Source organism: Aphelocoma coerulescens, chromosome 7, assembly GCF_041296385.1.
Source record: "Aphelocoma coerulescens isolate FSJ_1873_10779 chromosome 7, UR_Acoe_1.0, whole genome shotgun sequence".
NCBI classification, from domain to species: domain Eukaryota; kingdom Metazoa; phylum Chordata; class Aves; order Passeriformes; family Corvidae; genus Aphelocoma; species Aphelocoma coerulescens.
In genome coordinates this window covers 1,311,242-1,337,587 of record NC_091021.1, presented here as the reverse complement: position 1 = coordinate 1,337,587, position 26,346 = coordinate 1,311,242, and the positions used below count along the sequence as shown (strand labels likewise).

Genomic DNA, 26,346 nt, shown 5'->3' with positions numbered 1-26,346 from the left:
CCAGCTTGTGCTCTGGCAGCCGGAGCCTTTCTGGCACAGGGATCTGGGGACGTGAATGCCAGACGGGCACATTTACTTCCCTCAGACCATGATAATGGAGAGATGATTCACACCTGCAGCTTTTTGGGAAGAGATGTGCTCGGTGTTGATCCCAGAGGATGTGCCATCCACCAGGAAGCAGGAGAAGCAGAGCAGATCCACGTGGGGCTCCAGGTGTTTTCCAGGAGTGCTGGGAATTGGGAAGAGCATCTGCCCTTGAGTCAGGTTCATGCCCACCTTGGTGTTTTGCTGCAGGGGAGGATGGAGAAGCTCCTGCCCAAGGCAGGGAGCTGCTCCAGGGACAGCACCACATGGAATATCCTGAGTTAGAAGGATTGAAATCCAGCTCCAGGCCCTGCCCAGGACACCCCCAAGAATTCCCACAGTGTGCCTGCAGGACTGGGAAGGCTGCGGGCCTCATCCTGTGCCTATCCTGATTCCTGAACACCAGTCCAGAGCATTTCAAACCTAAAAGAGTTAGAATAAACCAGCTCACTCTAAATGTGCTGCTCATCTTAGCCACACTTGAATAAACCTTTCTCTGACTTCCTACTGACTCCACTTTCCCTGCAAGTCCATGCAGAGAAGAGGTCAGGAGCACCCCCTCCCCGTGGAGCTGTAATCATCCATGAAAACCCATCTATCAGAGCCCAAATTTCATTTTTAGCTCTCAGTTCACAGAACTTTTACGTGCCCTTACCTTGCCCCGTTGCAGGTCTGTTCCCAGAGGAGGTGGAGGACACGGGGCAGTGAAACTGGGTGTTGTGTTCTCCCCACAAAAGAGAGACTAAAAATAGCCTGGAGGATCTGTGGAAAATCCTGTGTTGGTGAAGCATCTTTTCATGTCTTTTTATCTCAGGTTTTTTTGTGCTGGCTTTTTTTTTTTTTTCCTTGTTGGGAATTGTTTCTGCTGAGAGCCTGGGAGATGTTGGAGCGGTGACCTCAGGGGCAGGAAATCAGGCATCCCACTGAAGAAGCATTCCCAGAGCTTCAGTGGATGTGGGAATGCCCATCCCTGTTAACTATGGAGGCACAGGAGATGGGATATCCCAATATCCTGGGCTCCAGCTCTGCGTGGTTACAGCGACCTGGCCCTTGGACCTGAACTCTCCAGCCCTTCTCAGGTGACAGGGATCTCATACAGTGTTTTGATGGCCAAAAGAACCTGGAAATAAGGAGCTGGAAGCAGTATTTTCTCTCCTGTCCTCTTCCCATTTGGAGAACAAGATGTATCACTGAGCAGGAGAGGCCAGGGCTCTTTGCTCAGGGCCGCTGTTTAATCAGGGAGCTCTTCCCAGGGTCCCTTCCCAGCTTTGTCACTCCCTGACAGCTGGATGTGGTTTTCCCACGTGGTTTTGGCTCAGCAGAAGGACAAGCACCCAGTAAATGTGGCTCAGGTTTGATCGGTGTAACCATTTGCACCACAATTTTTATTTTATTTTTGTTTCTAGGGTTGCTTTAATGCCTCCAGAGCTCTCTTTTGCAGGGTTTTCTGCTCTGCAGCTGTAATTCTGCTGTCTTTATTCCTGTGATGTGTACCAGGCCTTCGGCAGGATTTTCCATTTGAATGGCTGCAATTTTAAACTCGTTTATCATTTTTTTATGGGAGTTCAGAGGTGTCTGATGGAAATCCTTGCCAGGGAGAGCAGTGAATTTCAGTTTACATCCATTCACACGTGGGTTTGCCTTCAGTCAACGCCAAGAGTTGACAAGAACTGGAATGCAAAACCATGTTGGCCATGGATAGCATAGTAAATGCCTGGAGAATTAGAATAATGGCAGGAAAAAATACAGGATCTGGGATTTGTTGTGGTTCTTCCTCAAGATAGCACATTTGTCTTTCTTTTCAATATGTAGAGTATTTTGGATTAGGAGGGACCTAAAAGCTCATCAGCGATGCTTGGCTTGTTCCAAAATAATCCCCACAGAGGGAATCCTGCAGGCTGTGAGCTTCTCTTCTCCTCTTCCAACAAAAACCTTGTGTGGTGGGTGTGTAAAAGGAAGAGGCTGGATGTGGAGAGTGACCACCACTAAGGGCAGCCATCAACCAGTCCCATCCAAAAAGTCACTAAAAACCCCAGCCCTTGTGCAAGTCACAGTCCTGGAATATCCTAATTTGGATGTTTGGAATTATCTCTGTGGGATCACAGTTAAAATATTCAGGATAACCAGGAAAGAGTTTTTTCCTCCTCTTCCTTTCAGTGCAACATTTCAAAGGTGTTTTGTTCCTGAAACACTTGTTCCCAAAGGGAATGTGTGTGTTTTTTGGTGTTCTTCCAGGCTGTTTTGGTTAAGTGCAGAGGATGGCTATCCCAGGATTTCTGGCTGGTTGAGACCCTCCCATGTAATGGTGTAGAAGGTTCTTTATCTGGACTCTGCACTAAATTCTGAGTGTCGCTCCCAAATAAAATACAAATAAATGCAGTTACATTGGGTGGAAAGCAGCTTTGGCTGCACAGGGAAGTGCCAGGTCGTGATTTAACTCCCTCCCTGTGCAGAGCACTGGATCAATAATAATTCCACTTCACTCTCAGGCTGCTTCTGGCTGAGCACAGGGAGATTTTTTTTTTTCTGTCCTTTGCTCCTGCAACCATCCAGCAGCCACTAGAGAGGTGCTGGATGTCCCATTCCTGAAAGTGTTCAAGGCCAGGTTGGGCTTGGAGCAACCTGGGATAGTGGAAGGTGTCCCTGCCCATGGCAGGGGGTGGAATGAGATGGGATTTAAGGTCTCTCCCAACCCAAACCATTCTGGGATTCTCTGGAGGGATCAGACTCGTGCCTTCCAAAGCAGCCATTACATCCTGCTGCTCTTCCTCTTTCCAATTAATGATGGGCTGGTTCCCAAATGAAGGAAATTGGTGTCTCACAGAGCCTGGTGAACAAGCTGAGCCAAAGTCACAGGGATTTGGGATGCCTACATGGGATGTTGTTAACCTGCTGGGATTTCCCTGTGGCCCTGCTCCTGTCTGCTGTTGGATGCTCTGTGCCATGGGGCTGTCCCAGCCCCATGGGCTCCTACAAAGATCTGGCTGGACATCTGGACTTGGACCCACAGCAGGTGAGCCTCAACTTCTGGAAAGCAGCTCAGCTGCTTTGGAATGAGCTTTTTCCTGGGAAATCCTGGAGCTGTGCTGCACCAGGGCTGCGTGTCACAGTGGGTTGTCCCCAGCCCAACTCCCTGACTCTGGGTGACAGCTGCCCACTCTGTGAGGAGCTGGCTCCTGGAGAGAATGCCAGCAGATGGTGCTGAACATGCACTAACCGGGATGTGGAGAGGCAGGAAACCCCTTTGTCCTGTCCCTCCAGCACTGCCTCTTTGCCTGGAGTGTAGTGATGGGGCTGGAGTTGAGCTCCATCTCTTCGGGGGATGGTCCTCTGCGCGTCCTTCCAGGTGCAGGAATCTCTCACAGAGCCACCAGCTCTGTCCTGGCAACTCCTTCTGTGTCCCAAGACACTTTGCCTGGGGGAAGAAATTACTTGGAGCTCGCTTGTTTGGGTTTGTTTTGTTGTGTTTTGTTTGGTTTGGTTGTTTTTTTGGGTTTTTTTTGTTAGAGGAGTGAAAAATAAGCCGTGCTTACACAGAAGCGTGAGTCAGCCTGGCAGTGTGAGCAATCTGCAGCATTGTTTGCTTATCAGCCACCCGAATCTGCCCCAGTGCTGGGCTCTCTCCTGCTCTTACAAGCGTTTAGAAGTCACATCTTGTGACTTTTGCTCCAATAGTCACCCCAAGCAACCATGACACCCGCAGAGCTTTCCTTCGGAGAGGAGCCTGTGGAGCAGCTCTGGTGTAAAGTCTGTGCAGCGACTGCTGAGAATGTCAGGGTATTTCTGTAATCGATGATTTCCATGCAGTAATTTTGGCTGATGATCACTTATCCTATAATATCATCCTCACAGGGAATGATTTCACAGCAGATATCCTTCTGGGGGCTATTAAGACTTTTTTTTTTTTTTTTTTTTTCTCCTAAAGGCTCCATGAAAATGATGCTGTTGTAACATGATCCGTGTAACCATATTTATTTCTGGGGCAAATTGTGGAATCACGGAATGGGTTGGGAAGGACCTTAAAGCTCATCCAGGGCCACCTCCTGCCATGGGCAGGGACACCTCCCACTGTCCCAGGCTGCTCCAAGCCCCAGTGTCCAGCCTGGCCTTGGGCACTGCCAGGGATCCAGGGGCAGCCCCAGCTGCTCTGGGCACCCTGTGCCAGGGCCTGCCCACCCTCCCAGGGGAGAATTTCTTCCTAATCTTTAATCTACGGTGAGACACCTTTTCCAGCTGCAGAACCAAGAAGTTGCATTTGTTTCCAAAGAAATCCACTGCCCTTGGACAGGACTGTAAAGTCATCACTGGGCAAGTTACTATAATTTTTTTTTCTTTTGGGGTGTTGCATTGTCACTTTGGGGCAGGGAGAGAGGTGTAAATGGGAGGCAGAGCCTGTGCAGCAGCAGTTTTTGGCTTTATAGTGCCTCAGCTGGTATCTCCTTTCCTATCTCAGGCTGATTTCTCCAGGTCAGCTTTCCTGTCCCCACACACATGCTTAACGTGACCACCAATAATGGCTGATGGGACACATCCCGTTTTTTCATGCTCTGGAGTGGATTTGCCTTAGAAGGGGGCCCCTTCATCACCCATGAAGTGTAGATGGGTAATGCCAAACTCTCTGGAGAGTCCCTTGAAGAAGGACTCATTCTTTCCTGGACACCAGTGGGATGGGAGGGAGCTGCATGACTCACTAGGCCAATCCTGGAGGCTGGAATAGATTCCCAGCGAGAAGTCTCCCCTGCTGCTTGGGAAGCCTTGGTTCTGGTGAGTGTTTTGCCTGAGAAGGGCTGAAGGCATCAGATCAATTTGAATGGGCTCGATCCCACAGATCAGCAGCTGCTCCACAAGCTCCCGGAATGAGCCTTGACACGTGTTTTATTTTTGGGTGCAGAATCAGGGGGAGCCGTTCGTCCCGAGTTGATTTGCAAGGATAAACTGGAGTGGGAGAACAGCACTGACTCAGCTCAGCATTCCTGGGATGAGCTCAGCACTGACCTCTGTTAATGATTTAGCACAACCATTGGAAATGTGGGAAATCAGCTGCTGAGGAGAATTCTGATGTCCTGGCTGACTTCAGGCACGGAATGTCACCTCTGCTTTGAATATTTAGTCTCTCTGTTGGTGGCAATGGACAACTGTGCATCTGGTTTAAGTGTTCCTTGATCTGATCCCCTTCCATCAAGGATGTATCCTTCTTGCTCCAAACCCTGCCCTGCTCTGGGACACTTACCTGGAAGGACAACTCCATGGACCTGGCATGGCTGTTTTGTTTCTGGCGGGCACGGTGTGGCACAGGTTTCCCAGAGAAGCTGTGGCTGCCCCACCCCTGGAAATATTCAGGGTTGAATTAGATGGGGCTTGAGGCAACCTGGGATAGTGGAAGGTGACCCTGCCTTTGTGTAATTCCAGGGAGTTGGGACTAGATGGACTTTAAGGTCCCTTCCAACCCAACCCATGCTGGAATTTCTATGGATTCCTCGAGAAACTTGTCTTGCACCACTGGGAATTGTGGGAATTGCTCAATTTAGTTGCTGCTCTGAGTTGTGTCCGACTTGCTGCTTCTCGAGGGCCTTATTGAGAAGACACCAAAGGGAATCTTGGCTACAGGACTTGGCAGGGAGGACGATGGTGTCCCTGCAGTCTGGAGAAGAGCAGTGGGACAGGCATCAACCAAGGCATGGATCCTTAGCCAGGTCCTCCAGAGCTGGTCTGTTCCTCCCCCAGAAGCAGCTCTGTGTTCTCCTGGGATAACAGATTTCCAGCCATCCATGTTTTAGATCCCCAGGGATTGCAGCTCTCGAGGTGATCGCTCGCTGCCGTGTGCGTTCTGCCAGCCAGTCACAAGCAGGGTGGTGGTTTTTCTTCTGAATTTTACAGGCTGTTTATGCACTGGAGTGTTCAAAATGAATAATTCCGGCTGCTCTAAGGCAATTATCTTCTTTCAGTGAGCAGTCTTCAAAGAAAATGTCGCTGTAGACAAGCCATTAGGGAAGCAGATGAAATACTCTGGGGCTCAGATAGTTGTGAAGGGACCAGCCCCGCAATTCCTGATCCCATGTAGCCTCTTCCACAGGGAAATCAAGTTTTCCTATAAAATCAGCCATGAGGTGTCCAAAGCTGGCATTTGTGCCTTTCTGAAGTGGCTGGGGGTACGTTGGAAGCTCTCCTTGAAGCAGGGCTCCAAGGCTTTTTTGGTAGAAATGCACCTGGATGCATCCAGTTGGAGCTGCTGATGCCAAGTGGAGAGCTGCCTCTCTGTTTTCCATGCTGTTCCAACTTCCTACCCCAAATTTTGGCCTGATCTTAGAAAGGAACATGATTTTTCTCTCCTGATTGTGCCTACAAGTGCAAGGAGTTGACAGGGCTGTGGGATGGAGAGGATTGTACCTGCTGGCCCTGGAGAGGTGGGTTTTCCTGCCTGTGCCTCAGGAGGGATATTGAGGCATTAGGCAGCTGACTGGGCTTATAAAAAAGCCCAAAAACCACCACCAACAAAGCTTTGATGTGCCTTGCCTATCCTTGCACCAAGCTTTGTACACATTTGGAAGAGGACTTGTGATTTATGATGAAGCTGCACAGCCCAGTGTGACTGCAGCATTTGGCTGCCTCTGTATGTACTCATCTCCTGGGTTTCTCTGTAACTTCTCCATGTTTTATTTCACATTCCACCTTCCCCTGTCGAGCCTGGCAGTCTGGAAACAAGACTCTGAGAGGGCTTGACCAACCAGAGTCGATTGGTGCCATTCCTGGGTCATTTTGAATATTCTGCTACACTTCTACTGCAGCCCTTCAGCCAGGTCTGAGCTTGCAGCAGCCTATGAGGGTGGGATATCCCTTCCTTGGGCTTGGAGTTCAGGGAATGAGCCCATCCCTGAGCACCTGACCTGGCTGTGACCACTGTGGAGGCCAAACTCCCAGACTCCTTTGGCTCATTCTGCCTCTCCTTGCATCATGTCCTTGTTTTGGCAGTCTCCCTGTCTGGCTGTCCAGCCTGAAATTCTCAGGGGCCAACTTCTCCTGATGGAGATCGGGAATCTGGGTCACTGCTCCTGGGCTGAAGGGTGGGATTAAGCAGCACTTGTTTGATAAGCTTGCTCCCTGTAATGAGGAAACATCCTGGTGTGATGCAGAAGGTGCCTTTGAAGCCTCAAGAGATTGGGGAGAAAAGAAAAATAGAGAGGAGGAGAAAAAAATCTAATCCTAAATGGAATTGGCATGAAGGAGTTGCCTTTTGTGCATGAGGATTCCGTGCCAGCGTGGTGGCTGGGCTGTGGTTATTGCAGGACTGAGTGACACTGGCTCTGTGTTCCCTTTGCCACCGGCCAGGGGCAAGTGTCCCTTCCCTCTCGTTCTGCAGAGCAGTGTTTTCCTCAGGGACTGGATCATATTTCAGCACCGAGGCTCTCCAAGGGCATTGATGACAATTTGCCCATAAACTGACGTGGCCTCGACAGAAGGAGCACCAAGGGCTGAATTTCTGGTGGTCTGTGGGTCTCAGTGCATGGAATCCTAGGATATTTTGGGTTGGAAGGGACCTTAAAGCCCATCCCATTCCACCCCCTGCCATGGGCAGGGACACCTTCCACTGTCCCAGGTTGCTCCAAGCCCCAATGTCCAGCCTGGCCTTGGGCACTGCCAGGGATCCAGGGGCAGCCCCAGCTGCTCTGGGCACCCTGTGCCAGGGCCTGCCCACCCTCCCAGCCAGGAATTCCTTCCCAATCTCCCATCCATCCCTGTCCTCTGGCACTGCCACTCTCCTTGCTCAAGGTCCAGATTGGCCAGCAGGCCTTTTGACTGCTCATCAGAGTCAACGTCCTCCAAGCTGAGCTCTTGAAATCTGCCCCATTCTTGTTTCTTTGTAAGAGTTGGGAGTTTCAGGTAAGCCAAATGTACCTTTTCAGAAGTTTTGAGCAGTACTTTGTAGAGAGGAATGAATAAGGAATGTGCAGTGTGAGTTCACTAAAGTTCATGAAATATTTGCAATTCCCCCATTGTCCCAGGAGTTAACACTGACTCAGGAGCCTAAACCACAGGCCAGGTTTTAAAAGCTTTTGTGTTTACAAAAACCAGTACTTGTCTTTGGTCATCATATCTGACAGCTGAATTGTTTCTCCAGTGGAAAAAAAAAAAGGGTCATTTTTATAGCCAAATATAGCAAAAGTGAACTCTGACCCACAGGCAGGGCAGCCTTAAGGTATCAGGAGTTTTATTTCTGGGTTTTAAGTCAAGAGGAGGAATCATGGAGGTGAGTGGGTTCTAAGACTGCCTGGTGTAGAAGCAGGTGTGGTTCTTGAGGGGAAAGGTGGATGAATGCAGGTGGTGGAGCTGATGTGGAAAACTGGGAGGAAGACGTGAACATCTGTGTGTGCAATTCCTGACCCTGCTGGTGGACGGAAGAGCTGGGCACCAGCACCCCTCACTGCCACCTCCTCGGCCAAGGAAACGACAGAGCTGCAGCTCCAGCCAACATTTTGGGTTGTCCTGGCCAACCTCAGCCCTGGTTTACTTTCTGTGCCTGAGTTTGGCTTCCATGAGTTCATTTGGGTACAATTCCAGGGAGTGTTGCACCTTGCTGCGTGGGTTTTTCTGTGTGTTTTTGTCAGGAGACGCTGTGGGCCGCACCTGTAAGCAGCACTGTGTAAAATGCAGCTTTTTTGAAGGTAAAGATGTGCACTTCTTAATTGAACATCTGTATAATTGTTGTCTGCTGGCAGAGGGCTGGTCTTGGGTACAGGTCCTCAGCTCTTCACACAGGTGCTGTGAGGGACCCAAACTGAGAGCAACCTGCTGCAGTGGGGTACCTTGAGAGCATCTCCTCTTCTCCCTGACTGCTGGCTGACTTCTGTGGGACTAAGCCAGGCTGGGCATCTCTTGGCCAAGCCCAAATCCCTCTTTCTTCCCGCTGTGCCCGCAGCTCTCACCAGCCAGGCCCTCTGCCGCAGTGGTGCTGCCCAGCGGGGGAAGACCCTCGCTGCCTTTCTGCTCCAGCAGCTTCTGACAAAAAGCCCTCTGTGTTTGTCTCATGTCTTATTTTTACCAAAAGCCTGCTTTGCCCCTGCTGCAGTCAGGGGAGGAGGGAAGAACGAGCACAAGAAGAGCAAATGGGCCAGGCCGTCCCTCCCGCACCATGTTGGAGTGCAATAAATAAACCGAGGCTGGTAAATGCTTAACGTGCCAGAGAGCATCTCTGGAGGAGGCTTCCCCTCCTGCAGGTCCAGGGAGTCAGCTGAGGGGACAGGAAGCATTCCCAGTAGTGCTCACAAGCCTTAAGTGCTCGCAGCAGTGGCACTGCTGGGCCTAAACGTGGCTCTTGCTAATGAGACGGGGCTGTGCCTCCCTCGGCAGGGCTTTTTCTCTGTGCTGCTGCTTGAGATTAATGATCGGGTCTGATTGCCCTCACGGGCGTGGTGCATGGTCTAATCAAGCCCGTTCTTATTAAGAGTGACCCTGGTAAGCCAACTCCTAGCTGAGCATCAGCAAGAATTCCTAGGAAATTGGAGCAAAAGCTGAGTGGACTTGGAAGTTTTGTGGCTTCTGAGGTGCTCGGAGACAGCGAAATCCTCAGATGACGAGTAACAGGGTCATATTTTTCACACTAAAAATCATGTTTACTTTTGTGAGGCTTTTTGTCTGGCTGAAAATCAATTCAGCTGAGCTGGTTTTTAAAGCCAGGCAGAGTCACAGTGCAGCTGCCTTTGGGGAAGCTTGAAGGTAAAATCACAGAACCATTAAGGCTGGAAAAACCCTCTGAGATCACAGAGTCCGACCACTGACCCAGCACTGGCAAGCCCAGCATTAAACCATGTCACCAGGATTTTCTGCATGGACCTGCTTTCAAAACACCTGGAACCAGCCTGGACCAGAGGATGTTTTAGGCTTTTTCCTTGTGGGTTTCGATCTCCTGTCAGTGCTTCAGTAGGATTAGGTGATTCGCTCCTAGGTGTTTCCTGGGATAAACCTCCCAAGGAAGATGAAATGTGGGTGATCTGATGTAACAGCAGCTCATTTAAACTTTTACATCAAATATTGAGCCGTAAAGTGCTGTTACATCCCATATTTGTGGGCTCTGGCATCAGTGAGGGATGCTGGAATTGGATCAATAGAGGAGGAAAAGTCAGGAATAGAGGGAGGGGGGGAATGCACTGTAAGAAAGAAAAGTGTTGTCAGCCTGATCTAACAAAGAGGGGAAGATGCCTGTGGAGTTCAGTGGGATCAGGACTGGGCGAGTGAGGTTGGAAAAAGTTCAGCAGGTGGCTGGAGGCACAACCAGGCTGAGTGGCCCACCACATCTTCAAGCAGGAGAAGCTAAAGGTGGCAGAGCAGCCTGGTGAAAGGCAAGGGGTGCTTCAGAAGGGAAGTTAAATCCCTGGGATCCTGTATTTTGGCTTGGCACTTGTCTGTGCTTTCTTTGTGCTGCCAATGCCTTCACTAATCCCTTTTATTTCTCCTGTGCCAGGCAGCACAACCTGCTCAGTAATTGTGGAGCTGCTCTGCTTCCTTCAGGTGGATGGATAATCCTTCCCAACTCCAGGCACGTTGTCCCAGGTCATCCCCATTGGCAGGGAGGAGTTGCCATGTGAAGAGAAGACAAGTGGCTCCTGCTTGATGAAAGCAGAAGAGGCATTTCCATCCTGAAAGGTATCGACTGGAAGGGCTGCCTGGGCTCTCTGACCCAGCTGCAAGTTTGTGTGTCTTGGGGAAAGAGCCTGAAATTTAGGCTGGTTCTGGGAAAAACCCCATGTGGGCTCCTCAGCTCTTCCACATCTCCCTGCTTGGGAACCCCAGGACATAATAGAGGAGGGGAAAAAGAGCATTTTATGGCTGGCAAAATCTCTGCTCTGATGCTTCCTAGCTCTCCCTGAGGAGCCAGTGTCATGTCGTGGATAGATTTGCTGCTGGAAGCTGGAGGAGTGGGATAAAGTTTGAGAAACTCCCCTTGGCTCTTCCCAGCCTTTGTGAAATTGGGATCCACCTCTGCACTGAGGTGGTTCATGATCAGCAGCATCTGGGAACTTACAGGTGACTGGGCTTTGGAGCTGTGAGGTTTTCTGGGCTGCTGTCCTGTGCTCCTGTGTCCATGTCCTGTCCATGGATGCTCCTGCACATGTATGGTTAGTGGGAATTTTATGGTATTATTGTGGTAATGCAAATCTAATGAAATTATTATGGTAGTGTGAATTTTAGGTGGTCCAAGGAGAGCTCAGACTTAGACATTTCTTTTTTTTATCTTGAGGCAGCCAGTGAGCCACCATCCTCCTGGGCTGGAACAGCAGCTCCAGGACACATCAAGCCAAAAAAAATCTTGTGCTGGAGTAAAGAGTGGGCTAGGTTTGACGTGGGCTTTTTTTAGGTAAAACCACTTCAAATGGTGCGTAAAAAAGAAAAAGAGAGAGAAAGACAGATTAACATCTCCTTGCCAGTCTGAAATTATGGACTTTGTGCTGGAGGCCAGGCTCCCAGACCACCCATTTCTATTTATTGCCCATAGCAATTTCCTCGGCCTTCAGGAGCTTCAGGGTAAACTGAACACTGTAATTACTCTGGAGGTTACCAAGGCACTTTCTCCACCCCCCTGAAAACTCTGGTGAAGTTTCTGCTGTAACTAAAGCTTCTCTTTCAAAAGACAGGACAAAAGATGCTTTTAGAGGTGTCCACCACGTTTATGTGTGAAGGACAGCTGTGAATTTTGCACCTCAAAGAGAGGCAGGCTGCAATTAAGTCATATCTTTATGGGGAGCTTTGTATCTTTTTCCTGCTTTCCTTCCAGCCCTTTATTCTCAGAGTATTCCCATGGGACAGGAGCAGTCTTGCCCCACCCCTGGAAGTGTTCCAGGCCGGGTTGGATGGGGCTTGGAGCAACCTGGGATAGTGGAAGGTGTCCCTGCCCATGGGATCTGATGGGTTTTAAGATCCCTTCCCACCCAAACCATTCTGGGATTCATTGATGCTGAAAACATTTCTGCACCATTGCAGCCATAATTGATTCCTCACCTGAGCATGTCAGTCCTGTATTTACCCTTTCTGCCAGATTTGGGAGCATCCCACCCTCTGCATGTCATGGAAGAGCCCTCCCTGATGGGGAGGGGCAGAGTTTGCCGTAGCTTAGGCAGTGAAAGTGTTTCTTTCATCTGCTCCAGGGCAGGTTTAGACTGGATAACTGGAAAAATGTCTTTGCTGAAAAGGTGGCCAGGCCTTGGAACAGGCTGCCCAGCATGGAGTCAGCATCCCTGGGAGTGTCCAAAAAATGTCACTCTGTGTTCTGCTCTCCATCGGTAACACTGCACACGCGGAGCCTGGAGCAGGCCAGGGGCTCGTGACCACCCTGAGGCACCTTCTGAGAAGGGACTGAGTGTGCCAGGTGGAAATCTGGGAGTGCAGCTGTGTATGGAGACACACAGAAACCAACAATTTTGGAAGCCCTGGCTGCTGAGGGGGCAATCTGAGGGCCTGTGGCTGCAATGCAGGTCCGACCCTGCTGAGTACAGAGAGCACCGATGGCCCAGGGGGTTTTCAGGGAGCAGGAGCTGAGTCCAGCTGCCCTTGTCCAAAGCAGAAAAGGTGCCTTCATCCTCAGCCAAAGGCAACTGTGTCCCCTGGCTGCCTGGAGGCCTCGTGGAGCTGATAACTTCCCAGTGCTGGGACACATCTGCTCTGCTTCGAAGCCCGGGCTGGGCCGGCTCTGCAGTCGGGCGCACGTGGGATGAATTAGGGGATGAATTAGTGGGGATGTGTGTGTGCAATTAGGTGCCCAGCACGTCCCTGCAGCACAGGGTGCAGCTGCCTTTCTGCTGTGCTGCTGCTCCAGAGGGGAAAGTGTGTTTTATGCTTTCCTTTGCAGCTTCTGAGATGTGTTTTGGTGGGGATTCAACCCGCCAGGCAGGGAACAAAGTTGATCTAAAGGGGAGCTTGGTGGGGAGGGAGACCACATCTCATTAAAAGTCAGCTGGAAAAAAAGCTCTCCAGGATTAGGCACACATTTTGCAGAGCAGCTTCTTGTGTTGCTCAGCCTGCTGGAAGCCAAAGCACAGGCAAAGATTTCCTTCAGCCACGGAAGGAAGAGATGATCCTGTGAAGGTATCCAGAGCTGGGTTCTGCGTCTCTGTGCACACCTCAGAGCTCCTTGGAGGCTGATCAACTCCATCCTTGACCCTCATTAGAAATTATTTGGGATGGTGGAAGGGCAGGAGCCAGCAAGAAGCCTGGTTTAACAGCTTCCCTAAAAATGGTTTCCAGGAAAGGGGTGAGGCCTGTGCTCCTGGGCATGAGGGAGGCGGGGAGGGCAGGGTTGCCTCCCTGTGCCACTGTGTCTTGTTCCTGTGGTGCCACAGTGGGAAGACAGCAGGACAAAGCTTCAGATAGTGGCCTGAATGCAAAGGCTGCCATCAGTGCAGATCAAGCAAGGCAGGCTTCAAATAGAGAGGGGAGTTCTTGTTTCACTCATTGCTGCAAAACCTTCTCTTCCACTCTCCTGCTGGGATGTGCACATTCAGCAGCAGGAGATTGGTGACACAGGCTGGCAGGAGATCTCATGGACCAATTTTCTCTACCTCTTTAGATTCCTGTTAAGTTTTATGTCCCCATTCTTTATTCCAGCTCCAGCAGCAGAGTTGAGAGCAGAGGTGCCATCCTGCACTGGTTTGTGCTGTGCTTTCCTTCCACGAGTGAGACACTTGGGTTGGAAGGAACCCAAAACACCATCTCATTCCATGGGTAGGGACACCTTCCACTAGCCTGGCCTGGGACACTTCCAGGGGTGAGGAATTCATGGCTTCTCTGGGCACCCTGTGCCAGGGCCTCAGCACCCTCACAGGGAAGAATTTCTTCCCAATATCCTATCTCTCTCTGCCCTCTAGCAGTGGGAAGCCATTCCCTGTGTCCTGTCACTTCAGGCCATTGCCCAAAATCCCTCTCCAGCTCTCCTGGAGCCCCTTTAGGCACTGGAAAGGGGCTCTGAGGTCTCCCTGGAGCCATCCCTTCTTCAGGTGAACACATCCAGTCTCAGCCTGGCTCCAGAGCAGAGGGCCTTCAGCCCTTGGAGCATCTCTCATCTTCCTGCTGGAGGCAGGCTCCACTCAGACCCTTGAGCTTGGCTGGAAAAAGCCTCCTAGGTTACTGCGTCAGTCCTTGGGCTAAATGGGACATGTAGAGATCTAAACCATCTTGGGGCTTGCTGAGTCCTGGGTTGTTGTGTGGGACGTGGATGTGTCAGGGTTAGGGTCTCCTGTGCTGCTGTGGCTCAGCTCCCTTTCCTGGCTGATTCATTTCCGAGGGTTTCAGGCTCCCTTTGAGATCTTTGGGTAGAAAACGTGCCCTTCTGTTACTCATTTCTCAAAAGCATGGAGTTGTGGGCAGGGATTAAGTTGTGCTTAGATACAGGCAGCACTTCAGTGGAGAGCTGGAGCCATCTGCCCTGCAGACCACATTCCAAGGTCCCCCCACATTCCTCCCGTCCCTGCCTGAGCCAGCCAAAGCAGCAGAGAAGACCCTCCTCGGTGGCCCTCTGCTTCCAGCCCCAGGCACAGGAGAGAAAAATCCCATCATAAACACCCAGCTGGGCAACCAGCCCTCTCCCTGAATTAAAAACCCTTAAGCAGTGCCCGACACCCTTCTCCCAGCAATGCAGGGAAAAAGGTGAAGTCACTAAGGGATGACATTTATACTGAGAGAGAAAAGAAAATGACTCATTCCCCACAGCCCAAGGGCAAATTCAGCGGCTTCTGCATCTCAGACGGCTCTGTTGGTTAACTTGAAAAGGATCCCTTTAAATTCCCATTCCCTTTTTTCAATACAGTGTTTCTCCTCTGCTGATTGAGTCATTTCCTGGAAATCTCAGGAGTAACTGCAGCCTTCCTGGCGCTGTGGGTTCGGGACTGTTGTGTGGTGGAGTTGTGTTTTACCTGCATTTGGTGGGGTAGGAGATGTTCTTCATTACCAGCCTTGACAAAGGGGTTGAAAATGCTGGTGCTCAAATCTGTCTGGGTCATTCCAAGGAGAAATAGGTGCTGTTTGTAACTCTCCCTTTGGGTTTTGGGGTAGGTTTGGTTTTTTTATTCGTTATCAAAGCTCTCTGATGGCCTCTGAGGTTTGTTTAGGAGAGTGGGATAGAGGTGGGACGCTGTAGTTTTGTCCTGGATGCAAGAAAATATTTTCAGTTCAATGGAAGAACATCCTTCAAAGGTGACTGGAGCCTCTGCAGCTGTGGAATTCCTGCCTGACTTTTCCATCAAAGCTCACTCACTTGATGGCCAGGTCTGCAGAGGATTTGCAGCAGCTGTGTTGAAAAACAAGGTTTATTATATTGGATTCGGTAGCAGATTCCCATTTTGTGGGAAAAAGGAGCAGCGTGCATTTCCTTCCACCGTGCAGAGGAGATAAAGGCTGCTCAAGAACAAACTGGAAACCCCAAACTTTTTGTCTTGAGAATGAACTCACCAAAAGCACTTGGTTTCTGATGCAGGGGACAGCACAGGATGTTGGGATTTGGAGTACAGATGATCCCTTGTGCTGCAGGATTCCCATTCAAGCTGTTACAGCAGCCACGTGGTGATGAAATGTCTCCAGTATGGAGATGCCTTCTCCCAGCTGGGGTAAATCAGCCTGGATTCCTCCAAGGCCCTGATGGCTGAGAACAGCTTAGCTCCTGGCTTGTGGTTTGTGTGCTGCTTGCTTTGTACAGGGAAAAACGGGAAAAAAAAACTTTGGAGGGAGAATGTGCTCTGCAACCATGGAGAAACCTCTGTGCCAGGATTTTTTGTGCTGCTGAATGAGAGCAGAGGACTTTTGGGTGAGGTGCACGCCTCACCCAAGCCATAGGATGCTGGTGGCTGTGCTTCCCACACAGCCCAGCTCATCTTGGTTTAGGTTTAGATTGGATTTTAGGAAAAATTTATTCGTGGAAAGAAGTTATCTGGCCCTGGCACAGCTTTCCAGGGCAATGGTGGAGTCCCCATCCCTGCTGGGATTTAAAAGCCATGTGGATGTGGCACTTGGGGATGTGGATTAGTGGTGGGCTTGGCAGTGCTGGCGGAACGGTTGGACTCGATGACTTTGGAGGGCTTTTCCAACCTAAATGATGCCATGATTGATCCCTCATCCTAAATGATGCCATGATTGATCCCTCATCCTAAATGATGCCATGATTGATCCCTCCTTTGAGCTGCAGGCCGGAGAGTCCAGCCCAGCGTGTTGCTCTTGGTGCAGCACTAACGGGAACTAAGAGCAGTGGGAACCTCTTCATATTGAAAACCTTCATTCCACGGCCTGCTTGCAGAAACCCCGAACCTCCCAGCCTGTGCTCTCCCTCCTGCTTCTCTGCATCCCTGCCCTCACCTCCCTGCTGAGCGACTCCGCTGTAAATCTGTTAAAATACTAACACAGAAGATCGAAGCCCTGTGCTAAAGAGCGCGGCCCAGAGAGAGGTCGTTTGTGTGGCGAGAGCTGAATCGATGCCCTGCTGCCTCACCCCGCAAATGGCATCGGCTGCCGGGGAGAGGCAGCCCCGTGCAGCTGCTGGCCGTGCCCATCTGCAGCTGGCCAGCTGTTCTGGGGCCACCACGCTGGGAGGAAAGCCCCCGGCCTGGGGTCTGACCCGCAGCTGGGTGGACAGCCCTTTCTTGCTCTCCTGTGGGAAAGGCAACCTTTGCAAGCCTTCCTGATGGCTTTATGGAGCCGCTCTGGGACTGTACGGTGGGTCCTCCTTCTTGGCCATCCCCCTGTGTCACCCTCTGCTGCTGCAACAGCCTCAGTGAGGCCAAGCCTCGTGCTTTTTGTCTCCATTGCCTCATCTCCAGACTTGCAGGTTGGCCTCTGGGCAGCCCCACAGTGATGTGCCATTGGATTTTTTTAGCCCCCCTTCTCCCCCCTGGTATTTCCAGGCTGTTATCTCCTTTAATCATGACTTGGCTGAGCAAGGCTGGTTGAACCCCATGAATCCCCCCATGAAAATCAATCCCTCAAGACCCTGGTTGTTAATCTGCTCGGAGCTTGCTCCACTCCCAGCCTTTCTGGGAATGGCCTGCTACGAGCTCAATGAAATCCAGGTGCAGCTCTTCTGGAGAGGAAGGATTCCTTCCCTGCTCCACTTGCTGGGGTCTGCCTCTTGCCTTGCTCTGTGACACATCCAGGCCAATCCATCTGTCTGTGGAGCAGAGGGATGCTCAGAGGTGGTTCAGAGGGGAAGGGAGGCTCTGCCTTGCACAGCTGAGTGGCAGAAGGCACAGCAAGGCTTTCCCTGGCTGAGGTTGCTGCTTGGAATTCTTGAAAGCAAGGCCTGGGGCTGCTTTTCTGCACCTAGAACAGGCTCCCTGGGGAATGGTCCCAGTCCCGAGGCTGCCAGAGCTCCAGGGGCATTTGGACAATGCTCTCAGGGATGCACAGGGTGGGATTGTTGGGCTGGTCTCGATCCTTGTTGGTCCCTTCCAGGTCAGGATTGCTGTGGTTGGTCAGGCTTAATTCTGCCTTCAGCTCAGCGAAGCTGGGCTGGTGCCACTGAAGGAAGTGGGAGTCCTAAATTTTTCCTCTTCCTTGGAGAAAAGCAGCCTAACTGAAGCTTCCTAACATCTAATTAATTATCACTGCTTCCCCACAAATAATTATCGGTGGTGCAGAGGGCTGTTAAGCCTTGGAGCAGGGAATAAGCAATGAGTAGGAGCCTCTCTGCTCCTTTCAGCAGGACATCAGGAGTGGAGCATGGATTTAGCATCTGGAGCCATGGATCTCCTCACCACGCAACTCGGTTTTCAAAATACACCTGTTCACCTCACTCTGTCGTGGTTCACCCTGCTGCTCTCCCCATTCCTGCTTCCAGAGGTGCTTCAAAAAGGAATAGATTATCCCTCTGTTTGGTTGCATCAGGAGTTCTATCCCTCCATGCTGGGAGTTTGCTTTCATCTGCCCCTCGTAGCGAGACTCACTGCAGGTCTGAAATCCTTCTCTTATGTCCCTGCACTAAAACCTTCCCTGCAGCCCAGCTTCAGACAGTGAGGAAAAAACCTCAATTAATTGTTGGGGATTTTTTTTTCAGAAAATTGAGGGGGTTTTGTCCAGCTCCTGAAAATCCAGGTAAATCCTGTTCCTGGGGATGCTGGGCATGCATGAGGGAGCAGAGAGGCATCTTTCACTTTCCTGTTTGCGTGGACACACGGGAGGTGAGCAAAGGCTGGGGGTCTGGGGGCAGTTTGTAGTGCAGAGTGGATCCAAGGAGCCTGCTAGGTCCTTTCCAAGCCATGGCTTCCTTACTGTTGGCTCTGTTTAAGGATTTGTCCCCCTCACTTTACAAAACTGGGATGGATGTCACCCTAAAAAAGCTTTTTCTGGACTGTTAATCTTTCCTAATAGGAGAAAGGTTTTGAATCTCCTTCTAAAACTTGGTTTTGTGTCCAGAGGCTGAAAGAGCAAAGCCAGACCTGGAGTTCTGGGAATCTCCTCACTGCCAGGGTGGGGAGGCACTAGGGGTGTGAGGCCCTACTGGTGGCTGGGATTGATCCAGAATCCCTTTAAACTGGATCTAAAAATGTGCCTGCGTGCGTTATGGGGCAGGGTTAGGAGGTTGTGGAGTGGCTGAGGGAGCTGGGAAAGGGGCTCAGCCTAGAGAAAAGGAGGCTCAGGGGGGACCTTGTGGCTCTGCACAACTCCCTGACAGGAGTGGAGTGGTTGGGCTCTGCTCCCAGGGAACAAGGGACAGGTTGAGAGGAAACAGTCTCAAGTTGTGCCAGGGGAAGTTTAGGCTGGGCAGCAGGAGGAATTTCTCCATGGAAAGGGTGGTCAGGCCTTGTGAGGGACTGCCCGAGGTAGTGGAGTCTCCATCCCTGGAGGTGTTTAAAAGTTCCCATGGGGACATGGTTTTGTGGTGGCCTTGGCAGTGCTGGGGGAATGGTTGGATTTGGCCTTGGAGGCCTTCTCCAACCTTAACAATTCCGTGGTTCTTTCTTGGTTTGAAAGAAGAGCATAACTCGTGTCACAACGTGTTTCTAAGCACAGGATAATCCTTTCTGCTGCTCCTGGGAAGTAACCTGGGCTCCCTTGTCCACCTGAGACCTCTCTGGGCTGTGCTGATTTCAATGGGCAACTCGCTCTCCTGCCAAGTCAGCGTGGCATGAACCAGCTGCCTCCTCACCTGCCTGGGCATCCCCCCCTTCCCAGCTCGGAATGCTCAGCCGCTGTGGAGACACTTCCCTGGCAGGCACGGCCACGCTCCCAGGAGGGTGTGTGCCTGTCAGTGTGAGTGTCTTTGCTGTCTCCTCGGATTAGGCAGCCGAGGACAGGAGCTGGATGCAGACAGCCCGCTGGCAGAGAGGCAGCCTGAGCTGGCTCACCCTGCTTTTTGAGCCTGCGGCTTCCCGGGATGGCCCCGAGCCCTGGAGATTTTATATCGCTGTCCCTTGCGGGTCTCGTTAGCCTAGAGCCTGTGACAAACCCAGCCGTGGCCACCGTAAGGGACCCAGAGGGGTTTGCCACGGGCTTCCTGCCTGACAGGGGAAGGGGTGGCTGCTACCAACAGGGAGAATCCCCTTTGCCATAATCTCACACCTCCCTGGCTGCCCTAACAAAGCCTGTGCTCAGGGGAGCACAAACCCGCCCTTTCCTGGGGTTGCTTGGACTGGCCTTCCTCAATTCCTTCTTTGTTTTTCATTCCTGAGCTGTAACACAGGCAAGAAAGGGGAGCTCCAACCAGGATCCCTGGAGGCAAGGAAGCTATTGTCCTAAAAACAAAGGAACTTTTCCTCACATGCAGCAGCAACAATGGGAAGTGCCCCAGAGCCTTTACTTCATCCTGGACTGGGTTTCCTGATGTTTTCCAGGATGCTTGTCTGGTCTGGTTCAGCCAGAAACGGCAAACTACGTATTCCCTTTCACCAATCCTAAAAGAAGTGGTGCTGCTGCTTGGCTCAGGAGCAGGATGGAGCAGGCAAGCAGAGCTGGTGCAGTGTTCAACAGGTGAGAAATGGTGCCACAACCTCGTGAATTATGGAGAAATCTTTCAGGACTTTCCTCTACCCTCACCAGCATCTTTAGAAGTTGCTGTGTTTCATTTTTGGGGGGGAGAAGAGAAGAAGGAAAGGAATGCCTGAGGTCAGCAAACAGGTTAAACCGCCCCTGGGATGGTTTTCCATGCAGTGTCACCTACTCAGCTTCTCTTTCTGTACCTCAGACTGGCCCAAGGGGTACATGGAGATGCCCAGGAGGCTGGAGATCACCTTCACCCAGCAGCAGGCACAGGCTCAGAGCTGCTGGAAGCCTCCTGGCATGGTCCAAGGTTGGAGTTGAGAACGGCCACAGACACTGCAGCTGCCTGCTCACGTTTTCCCAGCAATCCCAAACTGAAGAGGAGCTTTTTTTTCTGTCCTAGGAGGTACTGGCATTCCTCCAAGCACGGAGGGACCAGATGGGGGAGAAACACAGCTAAAACTGGGTGGGGGGAGGAGGGGGAGGGAATATCTGTTAAGGAGCTGGCTTGAAAATAAGATCATGGAAACCAGCTGTTGCTTCGAGAAAGGGTTCTGCTGCTGATTCTAGAAAAGGGTGGAATAGGGGCTGATGTAAAAAGCCAGCCCTGAGGTGTGGCTGGGCTGCATTTTGGGAGGTTAGGAGGTCAAATGCAGAGACACTGAGCGGTGTAGGGGGGGGATCTCTCCGCTGCACAGCACGACAGCTCGCTGGCTTTCTCTTTTTGGGGTGCTTGGTGGGGCTCAGAGAGGCAACGCCCTTCACCTCTGAAACCTCCGGCACTCAGGATGGCAAATTCCTCCCGACACATCTTCCCCGATGCGTTCCCAGAGCGGCCTCTCCGGCAGATCAGTTCCCTGGGACGCAGATCCGGGAAGACACGGCATTAGGTAACCATTTATGTAAGTGACCCACTGTGGGCTCCTGGTGAGGTTTCACAGCTCTGAGAGCCCTGATGGCATCCCTGACCCGTGGCAAACATCCCGCTTGTCTCCTGGTCCGACATCCTGCAGCGGGCATCGCCTTGCTCCCCTCGCAGGAGCTTTGCCTCCCGTTTTTTGGTCAGATGCTCGATTTTCGGGATTGCCATGGAGATGGAGGCCAGTGTGACAGGCATCAGGCAAACAACATGAGACAGTCTGTGTCCTGCGGGACTCTCGGATAAACTTGGCAAGGCCTGTGCTCTGAAAGGCATCCCGGGCACAGAATTCCCATCAACACCATCCCATGGTGCTGCTGTGTGGTGCTTTGAAAACTGATCTCCCACTTAGGAGTGGGGTTGATAGGGGGGAGGGACAAAGACCAGTCAGGATTAGGGCACAGAGAGAGGCATTGCTGCTCACTGGGGTCAGGAAAGGGCCTGGTAACTGTGGTATTTTCTGAATTCGTGCCTCAGCTGCTGTTGCAGGAGCACACCAGGAATTATTTTCCTTGCCCTGTTGTGTTTTCTGCAGGGTTTTCTACGTGGATATGAGGCGAGTGATTCAAGGCGATGCTGGGCTGGGAGCAGACCCAGAGGATGTCATTTTCCCCTTTGGCTGGCCATAAAAACCCAGCAGATCACAGGTAGAGTGAGCAAAGCTGCAGCTCAGCACACACCACGCTCCTTATGTAATGGTGCTGTGACGGCCATTGGCACAGGAGCCGGGATTTATGTTCCGGGGAAATGTCTAAAACAGCAAGTGTAGGAATTCGGTCTCCTTGGTGACGAAACCAACCAATGGAAAACACACAAAAAAGAGGAATCTAAACCCGTCCTTGGGCCTTGCTTTATTTTCAGAGCGGAGGAGAGCAAATTAGCCTGTCCTGTGGCTACGAGCAGGATGTGAGCGTGCCTGGCATGGCTCTGGCCTTCACCCAAGCCATCCCAAAACAGGCTCAGCTATCCAAGAGCTTCTGTGGAGAGGAGAATTAGGATTAAAAAGCCAGGTGTCTGTAATGATAGACCTTCCTGGGGGCCCTGTGCACTGTCCTTACCACACAGTCTCCCCCTCCAACCTCCCAGTAATGGTGCTGAGCTTGGGTATAAAGTAACTCTTGCCCTTCCTGCAGAGGGCTGGATTAAACCCAGCATTAACAAAAGTTAAACTGCCTGTATTAACACAAAGGTGGGGAAAACCAGCCACCACTGGAGAATCCCCTTCCAGAGACACACGAGCTGCTGTAGCCCATGTGATCCACAGCAAAGAGGCAGCTGCTCTCCTTTAAAGCCATCTGAGCCTCTCAGGGAGGAGTCAGAGTTTAGGACAGCAGAAACGTCCTCTCCCCAGCGTGGTGCAGCCACGTAGGGCCAGGCCACGCCTGGCTTCGGGCAGCGCCAGCAGAGGGTGGATGGCAAATCCATGATTTTATGGGGTGCTGCTGGTGGTCTCTTACAGCACAGGGTTTGACAGCTGGCAGTGAGGGGTCTTGGACCTTTCCATGGTGGTTGGGAGCATCTCACGGTGAGCGTTTGGCTCGTGGTGCTGCTGGTTGGATGTGGAGGGGTCGAGAGCAAGGGGCGGGTTTTGGAGCAAAGCAACAACGTTGTCACCCTGGACATGGGTTTTCCTTGGATCTGGTGCTCTTAATTTAGAGGCTGCAAGAGGCCAGGATAACTCAGTGTTTTCCAGAGGTGGCCACATCTTGCCAGCGCTGCTGGGCTGAGAGTCACCCGTGTGCCTGGAGAGCAGCACCGTGTCCCCAGCCATCTCTCCTGAGCGACAAACGCCTCGACAATGCCAAACCAAAAACATTCTCTGCTTCAGCTTAGCAGGCTGGAAAGGAAGATTAGGTTTCCCAGGTGGAAAATTTCCCACAGAAAACATCGGAGCCCTGTTTTCTTTCCGCTTAATGAACCTTGTGACCCTCGCTCCCCAAGTTATTCCAGTAATGCCCCAGGATCCTAATTAAGACCGAGCCCAGCGGCTCTTGGCATTGTGTAAACACATGGGAAGGCTCCAGCCCTTCTCTAGGAAGCTTCTCATCCAGTTTGGTTTAGGCAAATGCATCCATTGAAACTCTCCTCTCCTTTTCTTTTTAACTTTTGCAGCAGCCCCACAATGGAGGCTTTCATCTCCACCTCTTGTGTGTATTCCAGTGTCATGCCCTCTGCTTTCAAAGGCTTAGGTTTGCCTTTAATTGTGTTGAGAGCCTTTGTCTCTAAGCCTTTAATAATGGAATTTTTTTCCTCCTCTGCCAAAAGAGGAATTTTGTTTCTTCGCTGGCTTTTTTCCTAAAGCTGAAGTGACAGTTCCCTCTTCTCGGTGAGATTTACAAAGCTCATCTTTTAATTTTCAAGAGCCAAACAGCGGCGGGGGGGGGAAAGGAATGAAACGTCATCATGGCTTTTAAACACTGTCACTAGGAGAAGGCTTAATGATCTAGAAATACATAAACTGCACGCTCAGGGGCCGCTTTGATTTAGTGACACCAAATTGTTGCTCCTGACAGAGACCAGAATGGAGCTGGGGGGTCAAAGGCAGCCCATCCAGATAACGCTTTCCTCTGGGCACAGTCAGGATGGAATCCTGGAGTTGTTTGGGTTGGAAGGGACCTTGAAGCTCATCCCATTCCCCCCCCCCGGTGCCATGAAACACCTTCCCCTATCCCAGGCTGCTCCAAGCCCCAATGTCCAGCCTGGCCTGGGACACTGCCAGGGATCCAGGGGCAGCCCCAGCTTCTCTGGGCACCCTGTGCCAGGGCCTGCCCACCCTCCCAGGGAAGGATTTCTTCCCCTAATTGTGGCAGGAAGCTGAGGCACGAGGAAGAAAATACCCTGTGCTCAGCTTGAGGGATCGCTTGAGCCCATCTCCAAGGATTTGAAACGAGAAAGCCAAGTTAGATCCCGTGTTCCTTCTGCACTGAACTCAGCGCTGTCGTGTTGCACCTCACGGTTGGCAGGACTTGCCTCAGCTCTGGAGTGGGGGACAGTCCTGGGATTGCCATCAGGGCTCTGTGGGATGAGGTGGGACAAGATCCTCTTCCAATCTTTTCTGCCCGTGCCTGGTGGTCGTGCAGGAAACAGAGGTCTGGGAGGGGATTGTCTTCCCACTGAACAAGGCATAAATAGATTAAATTGCTTCATATTGATGGAACACTGACTTACCCCAGCTGGGCTGGTGCTGGAGCAGGTCTCCTTTGGCTCTGGTTGAGAGTAGGATTTGCTCCATGGATTTTTTTTTTTTTGGAGTATGACAACTCAGAGCAGGAGGAATTGCTTTGCAGCTCGTTTATGGTCACTGCAGTGGGACAGCTGGGCTGGAAATGAGTTCCAGCAAAGAAAAAGTGTGTTTTCCAGCTGCTGCCAGGGCTTGTGTGCTCCATCCCTCAGGATTGCCATCCTCGGCCCCAGTGATGAAGGACTGGTGGAGCAGAAAACCCTCTCAAGGGTCCCGAAGGCATAAATCTTTGGGCAAACCAGTGATTATTGTAAATAATGGTTTGGTAAATGAGGAGAATGGGCTTCCCAGAAGATGCCTTTCACTTTAATTATGAAATAAAGAAGGAAGCAGCCTTCTGTCTGGCTGAGCTGGCAGCTCAGGAATGGATCCAAGGGAAGCCAACCTCACTGTCAGCTTTCCAACCTCTTTGCTCCTCCTCTGGAGCACCCTGGCATGCGTCTGGGAGCTCGGCTCTGTGGCAGGAACCAGAGGGACAGGCACTGCTGCCGAGTGCCCTGCTTGGCCTTGGATGGGCACAATATGGACCAGACCCCCGCAGAGTGGGGTGTGCCATCAGGAGCTGGGAGCCAGGAGATCTCTCCAGGCTCAAGTCGCTTCCACTCAGGCGGAAATTAGTGGAAAACGAGCTAAAGTGTCACCTCCACGTGCTCTGGTGAGAGGTTCCTCACATGGGGAGCAAAGAGGAGGAGACCTGTCTGCAGGCAGAGCGTGCCAGGGCTGCGATGTCCAAGGCACAAGCTGTTGTCCTGGCAGGAGCCAGCGTGTCCCGGGAGCTGGATGTGTGTTGGAAGGGCAGCCGGTGCTGACAGACCAGGTGGGGGTGCTAACAAGCCACAGGACACCCCACCCTCCTGCCAAGGCATTAACAGCTTTGTTTGGGTGCCTTCAGCTCTTTATTCCGCTTCCCTTTTCCAAGCGGGAAGCACGGAGGAGCTACGGGTCACAGCCTGTGCTGTCTCTCTGGCTCGGTGGCTGGGGTACCAAAGTGCTTCCATGCCTCCAGGAAGGGGAGGATGAGAGCTGGGGTGGCTTGGATGGGAGCCTCACCCTCCCAGCCACTGCCCTATGCAGCACAATATCGCCTCTGTCCTGAAGAGACTGGAGATTTTAATCCCAAAATAGGCATTTCAACAAAATCACTTTTTTTTTTTTTTTTCTAATTTTTTGAAAGCTTTTGAGAGCTGCTGCTTTCATTTCAGGCACAGGGAACTCATCCCGAAACCTCCGGAGCTGCCGTGAAACGGGAGCGTCGCCCGCCGGGGAGCTCCGGTGCCCGTGTGCCTTCCAGCAGCCCTCATCCCAGAATCCCAGATTCTCATCCCATCCTGGCACGGGATGATGATGCAGTGCCACTCCTGAACACTGGGAAGTCGGCTGAAATCCCTGTTTAGCAGCACAGGCAGCTCTGTGATGGTTTTCAGGGCTCAGGGTTGTGACTCTAAGCCCAGGCAGCAATGCCTGGCAAATAACCACAAGGCCTGGCTCGCTTTTTCTCATTTTTTAAACTTTTTATTTATTTATTTATTTCAAATTTTATTATAGATTTTATTTCTTTTATTACATCTTTTACCTATTTTATTACACATTACTTTTTATTTTTTATTTATTTTTATTTCCTTCTCCTTGCCAACCTGTCTCACTTTACATTTTGCTTCCATTTCCCTGCCTACAAAATACAGTCCAAACTTCCAGACTCTCCAGCAGCTGTTCCAGATCCAGGGGAATGATTGAGGGGGGAATGGCTTCCAATTGACAGAGGGTAGGTTTAGGTGGGATATTTGAAAGGAATTGTTCCCTGGGAGGGTGGGCAGGCCCTGGCACAGGGTGCCCAGAGAAGCTGTGGCTGCCCCTGGATCGTGGCAGTGTCCAAGGCCAGGCTGGACATTGGGGCTTGGAGCAGCCTGGGATAGTGGGAGGTAACTGGAGCTTCCAAACCTTTTCCTCTTGCCCTTCCCTGGCTGAGAGCCTAGAGGAAGACCAGTCAGTCTCCAGGCATGCAGTGTGCCTGGGGTTTGGAGGAGGGCATGGGCTTGGGTGGATGCATAAGGAATTAGGTGGCATTTTTGGGAGCAGGCATCCTGAAAAGCCGGGCATTGCAGTAGGAGCATGCCCTGCCTCTGGGACCAGCACGACCAGTTCAAAGGGAGGTGTGTGA

At 51.5% G+C, this 26,346-nt stretch overlaps 1 long non-coding RNA gene across 8 annotated transcripts in view; it reads left to right on the top strand.

The window, feature by feature from the left end:
* LOC138113459 (uncharacterized) overlaps positions 1-26,346 on the top strand; it is a 79,086-nt gene that overhangs the window by 22,483 nt on the left and 30,257 nt on the right. For 3 of the 8 annotated variants that reach the window (XR_011152174.1, XR_011152177.1, XR_011152172.1), the window contains exons 2-5: positions 19,884-20,019; positions 20,234-20,434; positions 20,776-20,930; positions 21,483-21,594. This is a non-coding gene — a long non-coding RNA (uncharacterized lncRNA). The other 5 variants (XR_011152178.1, XR_011152179.1, XR_011152173.1 and 2 more) reach the window with 5 other exon arrangements.